The sequence below is a fragment of the Bos indicus x Bos taurus genome, chromosome 5 (genome assembly GCF_003369695.1).
Source record: "Bos indicus x Bos taurus breed Angus x Brahman F1 hybrid chromosome 5, Bos_hybrid_MaternalHap_v2.0, whole genome shotgun sequence".
Classification (NCBI taxonomy): domain Eukaryota; kingdom Metazoa; phylum Chordata; class Mammalia; order Artiodactyla; family Bovidae; genus Bos; species Bos indicus x Bos taurus.
The window spans coordinates 16,093,687-16,112,115 of NC_040080.1; positions in this window are offsets into that span (position 1 = coordinate 16,093,687).

Consider the following 18,429-nt stretch of genomic DNA (forward strand, 5'->3'; position numbering starts at 1 on the left):
AGAATGGGTTGCCATTCTCTTCTCCAGGGGATCTTCCCAATCCAGGGGTCTCTACCTGGGTAGACTCTTTACTATCTGAGCCACCATAGGATACGTTTTATTTTGGTTTAATCTGGATTGAGACAACCCCCTAAAGAACTTCCATAAGTTTGTGGGGCCATAAGATTCCCCGACGTGAGCCCTTTAGGCTTCAACAGCTAAGACAGAGGGCCACTGCCCCATGGCCACTTCAACCTCCGTCTAATAAAATGGTCAAGACAGTCTGTTGGGCCAGGGTACAGGCCCTTCCCAGCTGGGTCCAGCATTATCCAGCAGTATTGGTTGAGTTTGCCTGACCCACTTTGCTATAGCCTCATTGTTTTTGCAAGCTGACTCATCATTTGCTTTGTTCCTGAAAACTCCCTTAACTCTGCCTAGCCTAATTAATAAATCTTTTCTTCTGAATGTCATTCTTCATTGAAGCAAACTCCAATTTGTCCCAGGATACCTAGACCAGCACCTATGTCCCCTAAGGCCGTTACCTGTCCTGTGGGCCAGTCTGCTGTACGTGTTGTTGCCTTTGGGTACTAATGACCCCTGTGCAGTTAGGATACATGTTTTGCATCCAAAAACGTTGGGTCACCCCCACCGGGGTTAGGTGACTGTGGCTCAGTGGTAAAGAACCTGCCTGCCAATGCAGGAGATGCAAGGGATGATGGGTTTGATCCCTGGGTTGAGAAGACCCTCTGGAGGAGGAAATGGCAACCCACTCCAGTATTCTTGCCTGGTGGGCTACACTCCATGGGGTTGCAAAGAATGGGACATGACTGAGCACACACACCTAGATGTAGTTTAGCCTGAGTGTGCCCTGGGGGCCTCTCACAGTGTCCCATGTCTCAAGGCGGGGCTAGTCTCCGGGAACTCAAGTCCACCACGTGATGTCCCCCTCTTTTAATTCCATCGAGGACTCATTGTTTTTCCCTATTGTGCTTAATAGCTTTCCATCCACAAAACAAGGGTGATGTGTGTTAGTGCATAGCACCCAATGGGAATGGCACACTGGGCATGCATGCTGCCATTGTATCTTGTCAGTTATAATCGGGGGTCTTGTTATGAATTTTATCATTAAGATTTATAGTTGCACAGCCATAATTCTGTTGGGAGCCATACACCACCCGGTCTGAAGGCCCAGCAGGAAGCAGTTGTCAGAAACTGCTTCCCAAGTGATACCCTTTGTAATAGATGTAGCCTGAAAAATAGGAGTTCAAAGATACTGGCCAATCACTGCAGCTCCCTTTGGTCATTGACCATTGGTCTAGTTCACCATCATATCGTATGAACAGAATGTCTTCCAGGGCACTGCCCACTCAGTTTTGCAGGCTGCCATTTGACCTTGTCAGTGTTGATCTGAACAAAGGAGGTAAACTGAGGCAAGCTCCAATGACCAGAAATTGAGTTTATTCTGAAACAGTAAAAGAATTGCAATTTGGGAAAAGGAATCTCCAGTAAGCTACAAATTGAGGGTTTGGAGTGGGCTGGATTTATTGGCAAGGTCCCAGAAGTAGGTTCATTGGCCTCAGAATGGGGAGAAAACCTTGGTTGGGCGTTCATTGGTCAGGAGATAAGTCTGTCTCCGCAAGTCAGGCATTTGATGGAAATCAGTCTCTCGTTTTTTAAGTTCCCTTCTCCTGAGTACACATGTGTGTCTCCATTTTCTATTCCCCAGGTTCCATTTCAGATGGAAATCCTATTGTGTATTGGTTTGATATGATTTCAGATCTGCTTATTTATGATGTCAGTGAAGCTGTTTTAAATCCACTTGTTCATGGTAAAGATTTTTTTTAAAAGGTTGTTTTAGAAATAAAGTTGCTTGGGAGGGCAATGAATTGGGAGATTGGGATTTAACATGTATACACTATTTATACTGTTTGTTGCTGTTGATTAGTCGCTAAGTTGTGTCCAACTCTTTGGCGACCCCATGGACTGTAACCCTCCAGGCTCCTCTGTCCATGGGATTCTCCAGGCAAGAATACTGGAGAGAATAGCCATTTCCTTCTCCAGAAGATCTTCCCAACCCTGGAATCGAACCTGTGTCTCCTGCATTAGCAGGGAAATTTCTTTACCACTGAGCCACCAGGTAAGTCTATAAAACAGACAACTAACGAGAACCTCCTGCACAGGGAGCTCTACCCAACCCTCTGCGGTAACTTAAATGGGACAGAAATTCAAAAAGAGGGGATAAATGTATACATATAGCTGATTCACTTTGCTCTCCAGTAGAAATTAAACATTGTGAAGCCACTAGACTCCAATAAAAATGTTTTAAAAATAAAGTCTTACTTTTACTTATTACTTAAAAAAAATAGAAAGTTGTTTCGATGTAAGAATGTAGTGCCTTGGGTCAGGATGTCCCTACCTCATCTATTGTCTTTGATAAGCACAAAGAGCTCAACTTCTGAGGAGACCCTCGGGGGCTTATATGGATAAGAACACATGGAGAAGCAACTTTGATAAGGAGACGTCTAGGCTGTGAGTGCTGAGAGTTTGTGAGAAATATCCAGAGTTCCATCTGGGCAAAAGCTACCGTTTGCTGATCCAGCTCCATGACAGTTTTGAGACACTGGCTCTTGCCCTGGCCAGGCCCCTCTTGGTGGTGGTGGTGTTAAAACTGCAGCAGTCTCAGGGAGAGAAAGGGCGTGTGTTCCTGCCTCCAAGAGGCACTCCTCTTAGGCAGTATCGCAGGTAGCGCCTGGAGTCATAACTCACAGTTCCTGGAGTGATAACCCTCGGAGCAGCTCTGCCTGCCCCCAGCACTCTCACCTTCATTCCCTAGCAACACACGTCAGCAATGAGGACTTTCATTTTTTGCCCTGGCAGCTGCAGGTCAGCTCTTGGTTCGTCGTGTCTCTGCTGTGTACCAACCTATACAAAGACAAACGTTGAACTAAATTTGGAGTTTATTTCTTTCATCTCCCCCTACCCTGGCAAAAATAGTGTAATCAGTTATTTGTTTGTACTATGTAAGTGTATTGGTTTATTAAAAGACATTATCCTGCAGGTGGGGAAGGAGAGTGTGCAACGAATGGAGAGAGTAGCCTACTAACATATACACTACCATATGTAAATAGAGAGCCAGTGGAAATTTGTTGTATGCCTCAGGGAACTCAAACTGGAGCTCTGTGACAACCCAGAGCGGTGGGATGGGGTGAGAGGTGGGAGGGAGATTCAAGAGGGAGGAGATATATGTACATCTATGACTCATTTTTGCTGATGTACAGCAGAAACCAGCACAATACTGTAAAGCAATTATCCTTCAATTAAAAATAAATTTAAATAAACTTTACACATATTTTTTTAAAAGACATTATCCTAGATTCCATATATATGTGTTAATATACTATATTTGTTTTCCACTTTCTGATTTACTTCACTCTATATAACAGACTCTAGGTTCATCCACCTCACTAGAACTGTCTCAAATTCATTCTTTTTTATGGCTGAGTAATACTCCATTGTATACATGTACCACTTCTTCTTGAGCCATTCATCTGTCAATGGAAATCACAGTGTATTGAGCTGTCCTGTCAAGGAGCCCCAGAAACACCTCCCCAAGACACCCCAGCTGTTTATCCACTCACATGCATTCGGCCTTGAGTCCCCAGCTGGGAAATGGGACCAAGAAGACACTGGCCTATCCATCAGTCTTTACCTGGATTAAGCTAAACACTGCCCTGCACAATTCTCATCATAATTTTTGCCTTCCGATTTGCAAAACTCCTACAAAATGGAGTAAATGGAATAAATTAATTTGGGGCCTTTTAATGTTGATGGACCAGCAGAGGATCCAATTGGCTCATTGGATAAACTTCAGTAGAGTTTATCAACAACTATGTTTCAACACCATCAAAAGTCCACCATCATTCCCCTCATTTCTCAATAGCCATCTAAAGACTTCTACTCTGCTGGCACAGCCCAGGGTGCTCCCCTCCGTCTCACCCCTTTTTCTTGTTAATTACTTTAATGTTCTCAGTATCAGTAAGAATCACACAAGGGGACTTCCCTGGTGGTCCCGTGGTTGGGAACCCCCCTGCCAACGCAGGGAACACTGGTTTTATCCCTGCTTTAGGAGGATCCCACATGCCACATGGCAAGTAAGCCCGTGCACCACAACTACTGAGCCCATGAACCTGAGCCCATGCTCTGCAACATGAGAAGCCACCGCAATGAGAAGCCAGCACCCCACAGCTAGAGAGTAGCCTCGGCTCACTACAATTAGAGAAAGCCCCTGCTTAGCAAGGAAGACCCGGTGCAGCCAAAAATAAGTAAATAAATAAATAAATTTAATTAAGAAAAAAAAAAGGATCACAAGGAAGCTGAAACAGCAAGTTTGATAGGGCTTCTGCTATTGTGGTCCAGTTTTACAGCAGGAAAATTATATGAGGTATGCATACTAAAGTGAAACGTGAAAGTGCTAACCGCTCAGTTGTGTCCAGTTCTTTGCAACACTATGGACTGTAGCCCACCAGGCTCCTCTATCCATGGGATTCTCCAGGCAAGAATACTGGAGTGGGTAGCTATTCCCTTCTCCAGGGGAACTTCCCAACCCAGGAATCGAACACTGGTCTCCTGCATTGCAGGTGGATTCTTTACCACCTGAGGCACCAGGGTGTGTCCTAAAGACACCCCATAGTCATAGCATTTCCTACAACCAGATAATGAGCACGTTCATCAGGTGAGTATCCAGGTCATTCTAAAGCCAGTCCTTGGGGCTTGTACATGGAGCATATAAGCCACTTCATCTGGAATGTTCCACCTGGCTTTGATGGGGGGGGTGGAGTGTTCCCTCCTCTCAGGATAAATTCACTGTGCAGTGGGTTTCACCCAGCCATATGTGATTCTTCAACAGTGGCCCGGCATCAACACAAACATGCTCTTCCGCCTCTGCAGTGTCAAAACAAAAGACACAGCCCCCAGATTAAACACGCTCACAATCCATCTCCCTAAACGTTCTTCAGGGAGCTGACGATTCCAGTCTACAAAGTGAGGCAATTCCTTCTCCCTGTACTCCCTGGCTTCCGTCGCTTCCTGATTTCGTCCTCCCTCCATGTTGACCACTTTAGAGATAAGCAGAGGCTTTGTCCTGCTTTCTGTTTTCCTGGCACAACTTTTCCCTTTGGGAGCAGCTTTGAAGCTGGTGGCCAACGCTCAGACTGACCTCAGTGTGAGCTTGGTCCAGTATTAAGTCCGTATCACTCTCTTTTATTTTCACTTTCGCTATGTCAGCTAACAATAACTGTGGGACTGTGTACTTAGCACACTTCTGATTATTTTGCATTTCCTTATGTACTCAATAAGCCGACTTCTCAGAAATCCGGTCCACCACCACTTCTAAATCCCACTGGTAACCTTCACCGCAAAGCTGCAGTTTCAGACTACGCGTGACTAGATAGCCATCAGGGATCAGAGGTTCCTCATCCCCCACCCTTCATACTTTCTCTTTCCCAAACCACAAGTTTCCGGGAACCAGGACTGTTTTAGCAAATCCCACTGCTCTGACTGCAATTAATGAGATCTGTTTCTATTCAGGACACTTCTGACACCAAATGTGTGGGTTTTCCACAGCAAGATATCCTTCAGTTCTCTGCAGACACCTATTGGGTGTGTTATTAATACAACTTAGTTCGGTTTTAACACTAAATACTCAGTGTTAGGAGGTTACCCACCCTTCTGTCCAAGGGGCTCAGATCAGGGATTCCCAAGATCCTCTCCTCAGGTTCGATAATTCGCTATAGCAGCTTACAGAGCTCAGGGAAAGCATTTTGTTTACTATTATAGGTTTGTTATAAAGGAGAAAAATGATCAGCCAGAAAAATGTACATAGAACAAGGTCTGGAAGTGTCCAGAATACAGAAGCTACTGCTCCCATGGAAGCTGGGGAGCACCACCCTTCCAGCTCGTGGATGTGTTCACCATCCAGAACTCTCTGAACCCCGTGGTTTAGGAATTTTTATGGAGTTCTCATCATGTTGTTGCTGTTATTCAGCCACTCAGTTGTGTCCCACTCTTTGCGACCCCATGGACGAAAGCACTCCAGGCTTCCTTGTCCTTCACTATCTCCTGAAACTTGCTCAAATTCGTCTCCATTGAGTTGGTGATGCCATACAACGATCTCATCCTCTGTCACCCCCTTCTCCTCCTACCCACAATCTTTCCCAGCATCAGGGTCTTTTCCAATGAGTCAGTTCTTTGCATCAGGTGGCCAAAGTATCAGAGCTTCAGCTTCAGAATCAGTCCTTCCAGTGGATACTCAGGATTGATTTCCTTTAGGACTAACTACTGCTTTGATCTCCTTGTAGTCCAAAGGCCTCTCAAGAGTCTTCTCCAGGACCACAATTCCTAGTTGTTCCTCTAGCGAGACCCTTGTTTGTGTCTCCCCACTTGGCTTTGCACCCTCCTTTTGTGCTGCTCCCCAGAGAGAGTCTGTCTCTCGCAAGCTCTCCCAGGTGTGCCTCTGCTGTCTTGGCTGGAGCCTGTTCACGTGCTGATGGGATGTGGAGGAGGTTTCGTGCTGTCTGGTGTTATCGCTAAGCCGGGATCTTAGGCAGGCACTGTGAACCTGGGCCTTGGCCCAGTGTTCCCCCTCCTCTCCAGATGCACTGCTGGGCCCAGCATGTGTTCCTGCCCTCCCTCAAGGGAAGAGTTTCTTTCCCTGCTCTCCCAACTCTCCCCCGCCCCCATTTCAATGGGCTTCCCTCAGTGCCTTCAGCCTATGGGTTTTGACAACCTTTCTCTTGCAGATCAAGTCTTGTCTAAGAGGAGCAGAATTTTAACAGTGACAGCACCAAAGAGGGTGGGTGGGGAGACTTGCTCAGAACCCTTCCCCACTCCCACTGTCTTCTTTTGGGTGACTGGTGGGGCTCCTGAAGGAAAAGTCTGAAAGAGAATACAAGCCCTCCTGTGTCTCAGCTCCCAGGGGCTCCATGCTTTCTCAATAGCCAATACTAGGCTTTTATTTGTCAAAAAATTCTAGTCTAATCCTCTTTCTCAAGTAAGCACATCACAAGTATTATTTCTCCGTGTCAGTGTCTGTCACCTTCTAAATTCCAGGTTAATGGTTGGTCCTATGATCTCAATTCTCTGATGAGATCAAAAAAAGTCACATTTCTCTCTCTTTTTAAATGAATTTATTTATTTCAGTTGGAGGCTAATTACTTTACCATTTGGTGGTGGGTTTTGCCATACATTGACATGAATCAGTCACGGGTGTTCACGTGTCCCCCATCCCGAACCCCCCGCGCACGTCCCTCCACATCCCATCGCTCCGGGTTGTCCCAGTGCACCGGCTTTGAGTGCCCAGCTTCATGCATTGGACTGGTCATCTAGGCATTTTCTTATGCAGATGGGAGCAATAACCTTGCCAGACTTTCAGTTCGGATCAGCAGTCCACTAAACCAGGGGTCTTCAACCTCTGGGATCTAACAATGTCTGATGACCTGAGGTGGAGCTGATGTAATAATAATAGAAATAAAACATGCAGTAAATGTAATTCGCTTGAATCATTCCAAAAACATCTCCCCCGCATCCATGGAAAAATTGTCCTCCATGAAACTGGTCCCTAGTGCCAGAAAGGTTGAGGACCACAACACTAGAGTGTCAAGCAGAAGAATGAAATGATCACATGTGTAACTTTATTTCTTCCTTGTTTTATTGAGATATAATTGGCATGCAGCACTGTATACATTTAAGGTGTACAACACAGTGAAGTGACCTACATGCATCATGAAATGATCACCCCAATAATTTTAATGAACAGCTGTCATCTCAGATACAAAATAAGAGATGTAGGAAAAAATGTTTTCCTTGTGATGAGAACTTTGGGGATTTACTTTCTTAACGATTTTCATCTATAACTTAAGCACTGTTAATTATATAAATCACATTGTACACCACATCTTTGTGCGCTAAGTCACTTCAGTCATGCCCGACTCTGTGTGACCCCATGGACTGTAGCCCACCAGGCTCCTCTGTCCATGGGATTCTCCAGGCAAGAATACTGGAGTGGGTTGCCATGCCCTCCTCCAGGGGATCTTCCCGACCCAGGGATCAAACCTGTGTCACTCCTGCACTGGCAGGCAGGTTCTTTACCACTAGCACCACCTGGGAAGGCCCACACTACATCCTTAGTACTTACTTATTTTCTAACTGGAAGTTCGAAACTTTTGGTCACCTTTGTCCAATTTCTCCATCTTCTGGTAATCACAAATCTGATCTCTTTTTTTCTATGAGTTTGTCTGTTTCTCAAGCACAGTTGACCTCCAACACCATGTTAGCTCCTGGTGCGCACCATAGTGATTCGATATTTCTATACATTTCCAAATGATCACCACCAGAAATGTAACCCTAAGTGATTCTGACTGCAGCACTTAAGTGGGGAGAATGTGGTTAGTGGTGGCAAGAGAGGAAGGGTTAGGAGGAGCCCATAGCTGTCATACCTGAAGGAGGGGATGCTCACCTGGGCAAGGCTCATGGCAGTGGGAAGGAAAAGAAGATGGATTCTGAGACTTCCCTGGTGATCCAAAGGTTAAGACTCTGCACTTCCACTGCAGGGGGCACAGGTTTGATCACTGGTCTGGAAACTAAGATACCACGTGCTGTGTGATGTAGCCAAAAAATACTTTTTTAAAATTTTAAATTAACAACAAAAAAAGATAGCTTCTAGAGATACTTGGGAAGTAGAGTAAATAGAACTGGCTAACAGGCTGGATGTGGGAAGTAAGGGAGAATTGAGCAGACAGGATGACTCCCATAATTGTGGCCTGAACACTGAATGAGTAATGATGTCATTTACTGAACTAGAACACTGTGACGGGTTAGTACACTCGATTATATTAAAACGTAAAACTTGGACTTCCCTGGTGATACAGTGGATGAGAATCCACCTGCCAACGCAGGGGTCACAGGTTCGACCCCTGGTCCAGGAAGATTCCACAGGCTTCGGAGCAACTCAGCCCCTGAGCCCCAACAACTGAAGCCTTAGAGCCACAGCTACCAAGCCCACATGCTGCAACCACTGAAACCGTGTGCCCAGAGCCTGTGCTCCGCTTCAAAAGGAGCCCCCAAAATGAGAAGCCCGAGCACTGATGCTACAGAAAGCCCACACAGCAACGAAGACCCTGCTGCTGCTGCTGCTAAGTCGCTTCAGTCGTGTCCGACTCTGTGCGACCCCATAGACGGCAGCCCACCAGGCTCCACCGTCCCTGGGATTCTCCAGGCAGAAGACCCAGGGCAACAACAACAAAAAAAGTAAACCTCTGTGCTTTAAAAGACACCATAAACAAAGGACAGACTAGCAGAAGATATTAACAACTCATACAACTGACAAAGAATTACTCTCCGGCATGTTAAAAAAAAAAAAAAATCAGTGAGAACCAGACCATCAGACAGAAAAGCAGACGAAGTATAAACCAGCAAATCACTCATCAGATCAGATCAGATTAGTCGCTCAGTCGTGTCCAACTCTTTGCGACCCCATGAATCGCAGCACACCAGGCCTCCCTGTCCACCACCAACTCCCGGAGTTCACCCAGACCCACATCCATCGAGTCAGTGATGCCACCCAGCCATCTCATCCTCTGTCGTCCCCTTCTCCTCTTGCCCCCAATCCCTCCCAGCATCAGAGTCTTTTCCAATGAGTCAACTCTTCCCATCAGGTGGCCAAAGTACTGGAGTTTCAGCTTTAGCATCATTCCTTCCAAAGAAATCCCAGGGCTGATCTCCTTCAGAATGGACTGGTTGGATCTCCTTGCAGTCCAAGGGACTCTCAAGAGTCTTCTCCAACACCACAGTTCAAAAGCATCAATTCTTCGGCGCTCAGCCTTCTTCACAATCCAACTCTCACATCCATACATGACCATAGGAAAAACCATAGCCTTGACTAGACGGACCTTTGTTGGCAAAGTAATGTCTCTGCTTTTGAATATGCTATCTAGGTTGGTCATAACTTTCATAAATCACTCATAAAGAATGCCAAAAAATATTTCGAAAAAACATTCAGCTTCATCAGTAGTCATGAAAATCCATATTAAAATAACAAATACTATTTCACACATCAGAACTAGCAAAAATTAAGAAATCTGAAAAAAAAAAAAAAAAAAGAAATCTGATGAGACCAAGAACTGGTAAGGATTTGGTTCCCTGGTGGCTCAGACGATAAGGAATCTGCCTGCAATGTGGGAGACCCAGGTTCAATCCCTGAGTCGAAGATCCCCTGGAGAAAGGAATGGCAACCCACTCCAATATTCTTGCCTAGAGAATCCCATGGACAGAGGAGCCTAGGAGGCTACAGTCCATTGGGTCGCAAAGAGTCAAACACAGCTAAGTGACTAATACTCATTTTGGAGCATATAGAGCTCTCATGCATTGTTAACAGGACTTTAAATGAATAAGATCATCTTGGAGAGCAAACTGGCTGTAGTTTGCAAAACAGAAGACACATTTTCTTACATGTGATGCGCATTTTATTTCTAGGCGTAGAGAAATTCTTGTTCACATAAGGAGGCATTCAGGAAGATGCTGATATGGGCATTATTTTCTAGTAGTTGAAAAGGTGAAAGCCATATAAACAGAATATTTATACAATTGGAGCATATGTATCCAATTTAATATAAAATACAATACTAAAATGTAGTGATACAGTAAATAGTAAAAAATATTGATACATGTAGCTTTAGGATCAGTCCTGTGACTTTGTTCTTCTGTGATAATGAGTTGGCTATTCTGAGTCTTTTTGCCTCTCATATAAATTTTTTAAAAACATTTATTTATTTTATTTACTCATTTATTTGGCTGTGTCAGGTCTTATTTGCATCATGCGGGATCTTTCATTGTGGTGGTAGGGCTCAGTAGTTGGGGCACGTGGGTTTAGTTGCCCTGAAGCTCGTGACATTTTAGTTCCCAGACCAGGGATCAAACCCCCATCCTCTGCATTGCAAGGTGGATTCTTAACCACTGGACTACTGGGGAAGTCCCTCATATAAATTTTTAAATCAGTGTGTCAATATACACAAAATAACTTGTTAATACACACCAAATTGTGATTGCAATTGTGTTAATTCTACAGATCAGGTTGGGAAGAACTGACATCTTAACAACATTGACTGGAAGATTTTTGTTTGTTTGTTTTAAGATGAAGAGAAACTTGAGCATATTTTAAAGGTTTGGGAAAGGAGCCAGTAGAGAAGAAATGACTGAAGCCTCAGAATGGAAGGAATAATCAAAAGCAGAAGGCTCCTAAGCAAGCTGAAAGAAATGGGGTTCAGAATGCATGGGCAGGAACTGGCCTTAGACTAGAGGAGGGATCTTGGTCTGTTGTAAAGCGAGGAGGAGGGTAAGGATGGAGGCAAATGCAGGTGTATCTGTCAATTTGGGAGTTTTGGATTTGGGGCAAAGAAGGAAGCCAAGTCATCTGTTAAGTGAATGAAATAGCGCTTGGAAGTCTGACTAGAGGAAGCATGAATGGTCATTGCAGGGAGGGAAAGAGCAGGTTGACCAGAAGGACGTAGCAGGCTCATCAGGCAGAGCTGGGGGCTCAGTTGGTCATAAACTGAAGTCCTGGTCTATGCTGATACGTGGGTGTTACTGCCTGATGGTGCTCAGAGATCTAACGGCACACGTGGAGGAGGAAATACTTCTGTTCATCCAGGATTAAGGTATTCCTACGAAGGTGTGATTAAAAGTCAGAGAGGCAAGGGTGGAACTTCCCTGGTCGTCCAGTGGCTAAAACATCACAATTCCACTGAAGACGGCTTGAGTTCTATGCATCTTCAGGGAACTAAAATCTCATAGCCTGTGCAAGCCAGCCAAAAAAAAGAGACAGAGGGGCAAAGGATTTTATAATATTGACAAGAGAGACAGAAATAGGGTAGGATCTAAAGAGTACAGAAAGGGAAGTGAGAATGGAGGGAGGGAGCGGATGGCTGGAAACCGAGGAGAGGAGGCCACGGCCTGGCAGTCCCGAGTGAAGAGCAGACACAGAGGGAGCAGTTGGGCAAGAGCTGGGGGCTGTGCCCACAGAGCTTCCACATCTGAAAAGTGGGGAAACAACAGCGCTGTAATGAAAAGTAAATGTGACAAAGCATGTGCTTCATAAACCGCTAGACACCATACAATGTTGGTTTGTTGGTTGGTTTTTCACTAGACTGCAAGTTTTCTCTCTCTCTTTTTTTTTTTTGGCTTGTGGCACAGGCCTTGGGCAAGTCACTTCTGGGTGTTGATTTTGCTTTTCTCCCTCTATTTGCCACTTACCGCATTTTACTGTTTGTCCACTGGTCTGGTGCTTTTCCCTGATTGTAAACCCAAGGGCAAGGCCTTGTACGTATTCCTCACAGCGCCCTTGCTGGCCACCGGCACAGAGCTCAGCATCTGATTAGAGGCAGTTCATTTGGTGTTGCAGGAAGAGTAATGGTCTGGTAGGAAAACACCCAGGTTCCACTCCCAACATCACCATTACTATCCTCATGACCTTGGAGAAAGCTTTCCATGACCTGGCTTCACTCACCTGGTCAGACTCATCACTTTGCCCTCTGCTTTTACACTAGCCCTTCTGAGATAATGGTTCTCAGAACATCGCTTGCTTTTGTATGTTTCTCCACCTATGCCCACATCTCAAGTACCTCCTCGTGCCAGTGGCGTGCAGGCTGGATTTCAGGCCCCTCTCAGCCCTTGGCCTGGCCCCATGTTGCATGGATCAACCTGCACACCATTTCCGAAGCCTGGAGCAAACACAGCTAGCCTGCCCAGCAACCCCCTACTCATCTACCAAGTATCAGCTCAACCACTGCCTCCCCTGTGACATCATCTTCCTCTAGCAGATGTTGTTGGGTTTGGGGCTTAAGCTTCCTCTTTTTTTGAAGTAGCCACCGTTAGAGAAATTGTCTTCATTGAATTACGGTTGCTTGTCTACATACCTCTCTACCCTCTTCAGATTATTCTCAATGTTTGTTCCTCTTTTATTCTTCACACAAAGGCCAGTTCCTAACACATAGGAAGTGACCCCTAAACTTGAGTGAGTGAATGAATGAGTGACTTTTTAATTTTCTGGTTCTCAAGATGCTTGTCTGAGAATAAAGGAATCAGAATAAGGGACACCTGGACTTCCCTTGTGGTCCAGTGGTTAAGATGCTGTGCTTTCAATACAGGGGACGTGGGTTTGATTCCTGGTTGGGGAACTAAGATTCCACATGCCATGGGACATGGCCAAAAAAAAAAAAAGAGAGAGATGCCTGAATTTCTTACCAACTCTAGAATTTCCTTTTCAATATACATTATATAAATGGCTGGTGAGCAAATGAATAGAATCCAACCAAAATAAAATCCCTTTGAAGGTGCAACTCTAAGGGATGTGGGTCAGTTTGTTTAAGTTCTATTCTAGAAGCAGTGAGTTTTGCCTAAGTTCTATTCTAGAAGCAAGTTATTGTGTTTTTTTTAATCTCCTACATATTTTGTCTTGCCGCTGAGACCTTTCAGAGACATTTCAGACTATCTGAAATAGAGTTTAAGAGGAACTGCTTTATGAAGCCCTTCCAGAGAGTAGATTGCCTTTCATCTCATTATGGCACATTAACTCTTTCTGTTATTGATCTATCTCAGATACTATCCCAAAAGGAACGATCATTTCTCTACACAGGGCAGCTCTTTAGCCTCTTTGAAGCAAATGTGCCTTCTCTCGGGAGAGAACATTTTACCCTGAATCCTTCCTCCCTCATCAAAGATATCGTCCTTAAGTAGACTTTGTCAGTCTCCCCGAAAAGGCAGCAAGTCATTCAAGGGCATCAAGCCTCTGCGAAGCTAACAGAAGCAGAAGGTCTAGACTAGGGGTTTTACAGACTATTCCCTGGTTCCCCAAAGAGTCCAGTAACTCGCTGAGTCTAGTCACAATATTGTGTCCATTTTCCAAAGAGAGATAAGGGCCTTTTCAGATTCTCAAAGGAGCCCCTTGGCCCAGAAAAGCTGAATAAGAACCACTGGTCTAGAGTCTGGGTTAAAATAGACTGGGAAGTACAGGGGCTTTTAAGTTCAGTAAGAGACTTTTCCCTGGTGGCTCAGATAGTAAAGAATCTGCCTGCCGTGCAGAAAACCCAGGTTTGATTCCTGGGTCGGGAAGATCCCCTGGAGAAGGGCAAGGCAACTCACTCCAGTACTTTTGCCTGGAGAATCCTATGGACAGAGGAGCCTGGTGGGCTACAGTCCATAGGGTCACAAAGAGTCCAACACAACTTAGTGACTGAACAACAATAACAATACTCAACCGTACTCTCTGGGGTCATACCAAAGACAGAAGCCTCAATAGCCCCAGACTGGAGTCCTTGGAACCGAGTCCATCCACCCATCAGCAGCCCTCCCTGAGGGGCTCTTCCAAATCCCTGGGTCTTACTGAAACCCAACCTGCTCTGCAGACAGAGGGAAGCTTTGGGGAGGGCGGGGGCGGGATGGCCTTGGAGCCAGATGATTGGGGTATTGGGTTTCTAAGTAGCGCCCTCGCCGAAGACAGAAACATTATTCTGCCACAAGGGGGCACCCAACACTCAGACAGATAGGACTATGACCCTCTTGCCTCTTGCTCAGAGAAGCTTCTCAAACTCTGAGCCAAAGCTTCTGGTTATCCAATCCGCCCACAAAGCCCTTCTACCCACGCCCAGTGTCCCGGGGGGAGGCTTAGTCACTCCTTTCCATACAAAATATGTTCTTACTGGCTTCAATCCTTTCCCTAGAGGTGACCCTGGACCCCACGTTCCTCCTCGGAGTCTCCCTGGATCACATGAATTGTGAAGATCCTGATCAGAGGTGAATGCAGCACATGCTTTGTCTCTCAGCTCCCTGGGTTACTCCTGGGCCTGCAGGGTTGTCATTCAGGGCTCTGTCTTTAGGGTGAGTTCACGGCTGTGCGCTTCCCTGGTGGCTCAGAGGTTAAAGCGTCTGCCTGCAATGTGGAAGACCTGGGTTTGATTCCTGGGTCGGGAAGATCCCCTGGAGAAGGAAATGGCAACCCACTCCAATATTCTTGCCTGGAGAATTCCATGGACGGAGGAGCCTGGTGGGCTACAGTCCACGGGGTCGCAAAGAGTAGGACACCACTGAGCGACTTCACGGCTGTGCGCAGAGGTCTGCAGATGCTGGTGGGATGTTATGAAATCATCTCGAGAGAGTTGTGACCTACTCAGACAGAATTTTAAAAAAGCTGGAGAAGACTCTTGAGAGTTCCTTGGACAGCAAGATCAAACCAGTCAATCCTATAGGAAACCAATTCTGAATATTCATTGGAAGGACTGATGCTGAAGCTAAAGCTCCAATACTTTGGCCACCTGATGTGAAGAACCGACTCATTGGAAAAGACCCTGACGCTAGGAAAGTTTGAAGGCAGGGGGAAAGGGGATGACAGAGGGTGAGATGGTTGAATGGCATCACCAGCTCAATGGACATGAGTTTGAGCAAACTCTGGTGATGGACAGGGAAGCCTGGCATGATGCAGTCCATGGGGCTGCAAAGAGTCAGACATGACTGAGCAGCAGCAGACAGGATAAGGAAAACATCCAATACTTACTGAGGCTGAAGGAAAGAGTTATCAAGAATTAGCTGAGGCTTGGGTGGGGTCCCGGGCCACCATGTACTGTAGCGAGGGTGCAATTTGGACCCAGAAGGCAGGCTGCAAATCTAAACCCATTGAAAGGTTATGGACTTAGACAAAATCAAAAATATTAAATTTATAAATGGAGGTTAAAATATTTCAGGGAACTTATTGTATCCAATCGAGAAGACTCACCTAGTTGTACATTGGCCCCAGGTCTGGCATCCTAGCTTCAAATCCCTGGCAAATAGATAACTTAAGCCTTCTTGAGATAGTCATCACAGATCCTGGTCATACATTGTCCACTTGAGATAGTAACACTGTTCCCTTGGTGGATAGGTGTCCTTTTAACTCCAGGAAGGTTTGGGATCGACGCAGTGGCGTTGTCAGCATAGCTAAGATGAAGCCACGTTTCTTGAAATTCCATCTCTGTGTGGTTCCAGATTAGGACTGGCTATGAGAGACGTGTGCGTGGGGTCTGAAAGGTGGAAAGGGAGAAGTGAAGCAGCAACCACTGCCCCGAGGGTCAGCATGGGTGCATGGGTGCGGCAGCCCCCACCCGTCGCAGCTGCTCTGACAGTTCACTTTTTCAGCCCAGGGAGCAACAACCAGTCTGCACAGCCTCCTGCTCCTGTCAGACCTCCCCCTTCAGCTACACCAGCTCCTGGGCCAGGAGTGTGTGCCTCTCCATGGCAGAGGGTGCCAAGTACTTCTGCAAACAACCCACATCGTCCAGGTTGGAGCTGTGAGGGACAGATGCAGGTTCCACATGGTCCTTCCGAGCCCTCCCCCACTTCACAGCCGGTATTTCTTCCCAACTGATCTATGGTGATCTCAGGCCCACCACAGACCCTTCCTCAGTCCCTTATTCCATGTCACTCACAGCGGTTTTGCTTCTCCAGTCAAACCTTAAGTGATCCCAACAAGAAGTGATGAAGGAAATCAGACTCATGCTAAGCTTCACATATATTTGAGTTCTTTTTGGTTTCTTTTCTTTTCTTTGGTAGCCTCATATGGCAATGCAGAATTTTAGTTTTCTGACCAGGGATCAAACCCACGCTCCTTGCCGTGGAAGCTCAGAGTCTTAACCACTGGACCACCATGGATGTCCCTCAGTAGATTTTAAAAGATAGATATCATTAAAAGTATCTTCTCTGATCAATAGAATGAAGTTGGAAATTAATAACAAAATGAAGACTGTAAAATTCACAATACTGTGGAAATGAAACAGCATATTTTTACAACACTTTTACATTTTAAACAACTAATGGATCAAAGAAGAAACCACACAGGAAATTATAAAATACTTAAAGGCAAATGAAAACACAACATACTAAAACTTTGGGGATGTAGTGATTGTGGTACTAAGTGGAAATTTTATAGCAAATTTTCCTACCTTAAAAAAAGCAAGATTTCAAATCAACAGCCTAACTTTACAATTCAAGGAACTAGAAAAAGAAGAACAAACTAAACCCAAAGCTAGCAGAAGGAAGTAAATAACACAGATTAGGGCAAAGATAAACAAAATCGAGAACAGGAAAACTACAGAGAAAATCACTGAAACCAAAAGTTGGTTCTTTGAAAAGATCAACAAAATCAGCAAACTTTTAGTTAGATGAACTAAGATAAAAAGAGAGAAGACAAATTACTAAAATCAGAAATGAGGGAATTCCCTGGGGGTCCAGTGGTTAGAATTTTGCATTTCCCCTACAAGGGGGCACGAGTTCGATCCTTGCCTGGGGAACTAAGATCTTGCAAGCTGTGAAGAGTGGCCAAAAATAATAAAATCAAATTAAATACACATTACTACTCATTCTACAGAAATGAAAAGGATTATAAGAGAGTACTGCGAACTGTACACCGAAAGACTGGATAACCTAGATGAAATGAATGAACTCTTAGAGACACAAAACTTGCGAAGACTACATCACAAACATAAAGTTTGAATAGACCTGTAACTAGTTAGGAAATTAAATCAGTAATCAAAAATCTCTCAGCAGGCTTCTCTCATGGCTCAAAGATAAAGAATCCGCCTGCCACTGCAGGAGACACCGGTTAATCACTGCTCTAGGAAGATTCCTCATGCCATGTGCCAACTAAGCCCGTGGGCCACAACTGCTGAAGCCCCGTGTCCTAGAGCCTGTGTTCTGAAACAAGAGAAGTCACCACAGTGAGAAGCCCGTGCACCACAACAGAGTAGCCCCTGCTGGCCACAGCTGGAGAGCCCACACGGCAACGAAAACCCGGCACAGCCACAGATTAAATTAATTAATTTTTAAAAAACCTCTCAGCAAGCCGCACTGTCTATAATAGCCAAGACTTGGAAACAAACTAAGTGCCCATCAACAAACAATCGATACAAGAAAATGTGGTATATATATAAAATAGAGTATTAACCAGCCATACAAAAGAATGAAATATTGCCATTTGCAGCAACATGGCTAGACCTAGACCATATTATACTCAGTGAAGTAAGTCAGACAAAGACAAATATTATATACCACTTACATGCAGAAATCTAAAAAATAATACAAAAGAATCTATATTTAAAACAGAAACTGACTCACAGACATGAAAAACTTATGTTCCCAAAGGAGAAAGGGTGGGGAGGGGTAAATTGGGAGTGTGGATTAACATACACACTCATATATGTAAAACAGAAAAAGCAAGGACCTATAGTATAGAGCAGGAAACTATATTCAATATTTTATAATAACCTATAATGGAAAATAATCTGACTATATATACATATATATACCTATATAAAACACATTTAACTTCATGAAAATTTTCAGAATTTGTTTACCAAAAGATGCTATCAACATAGT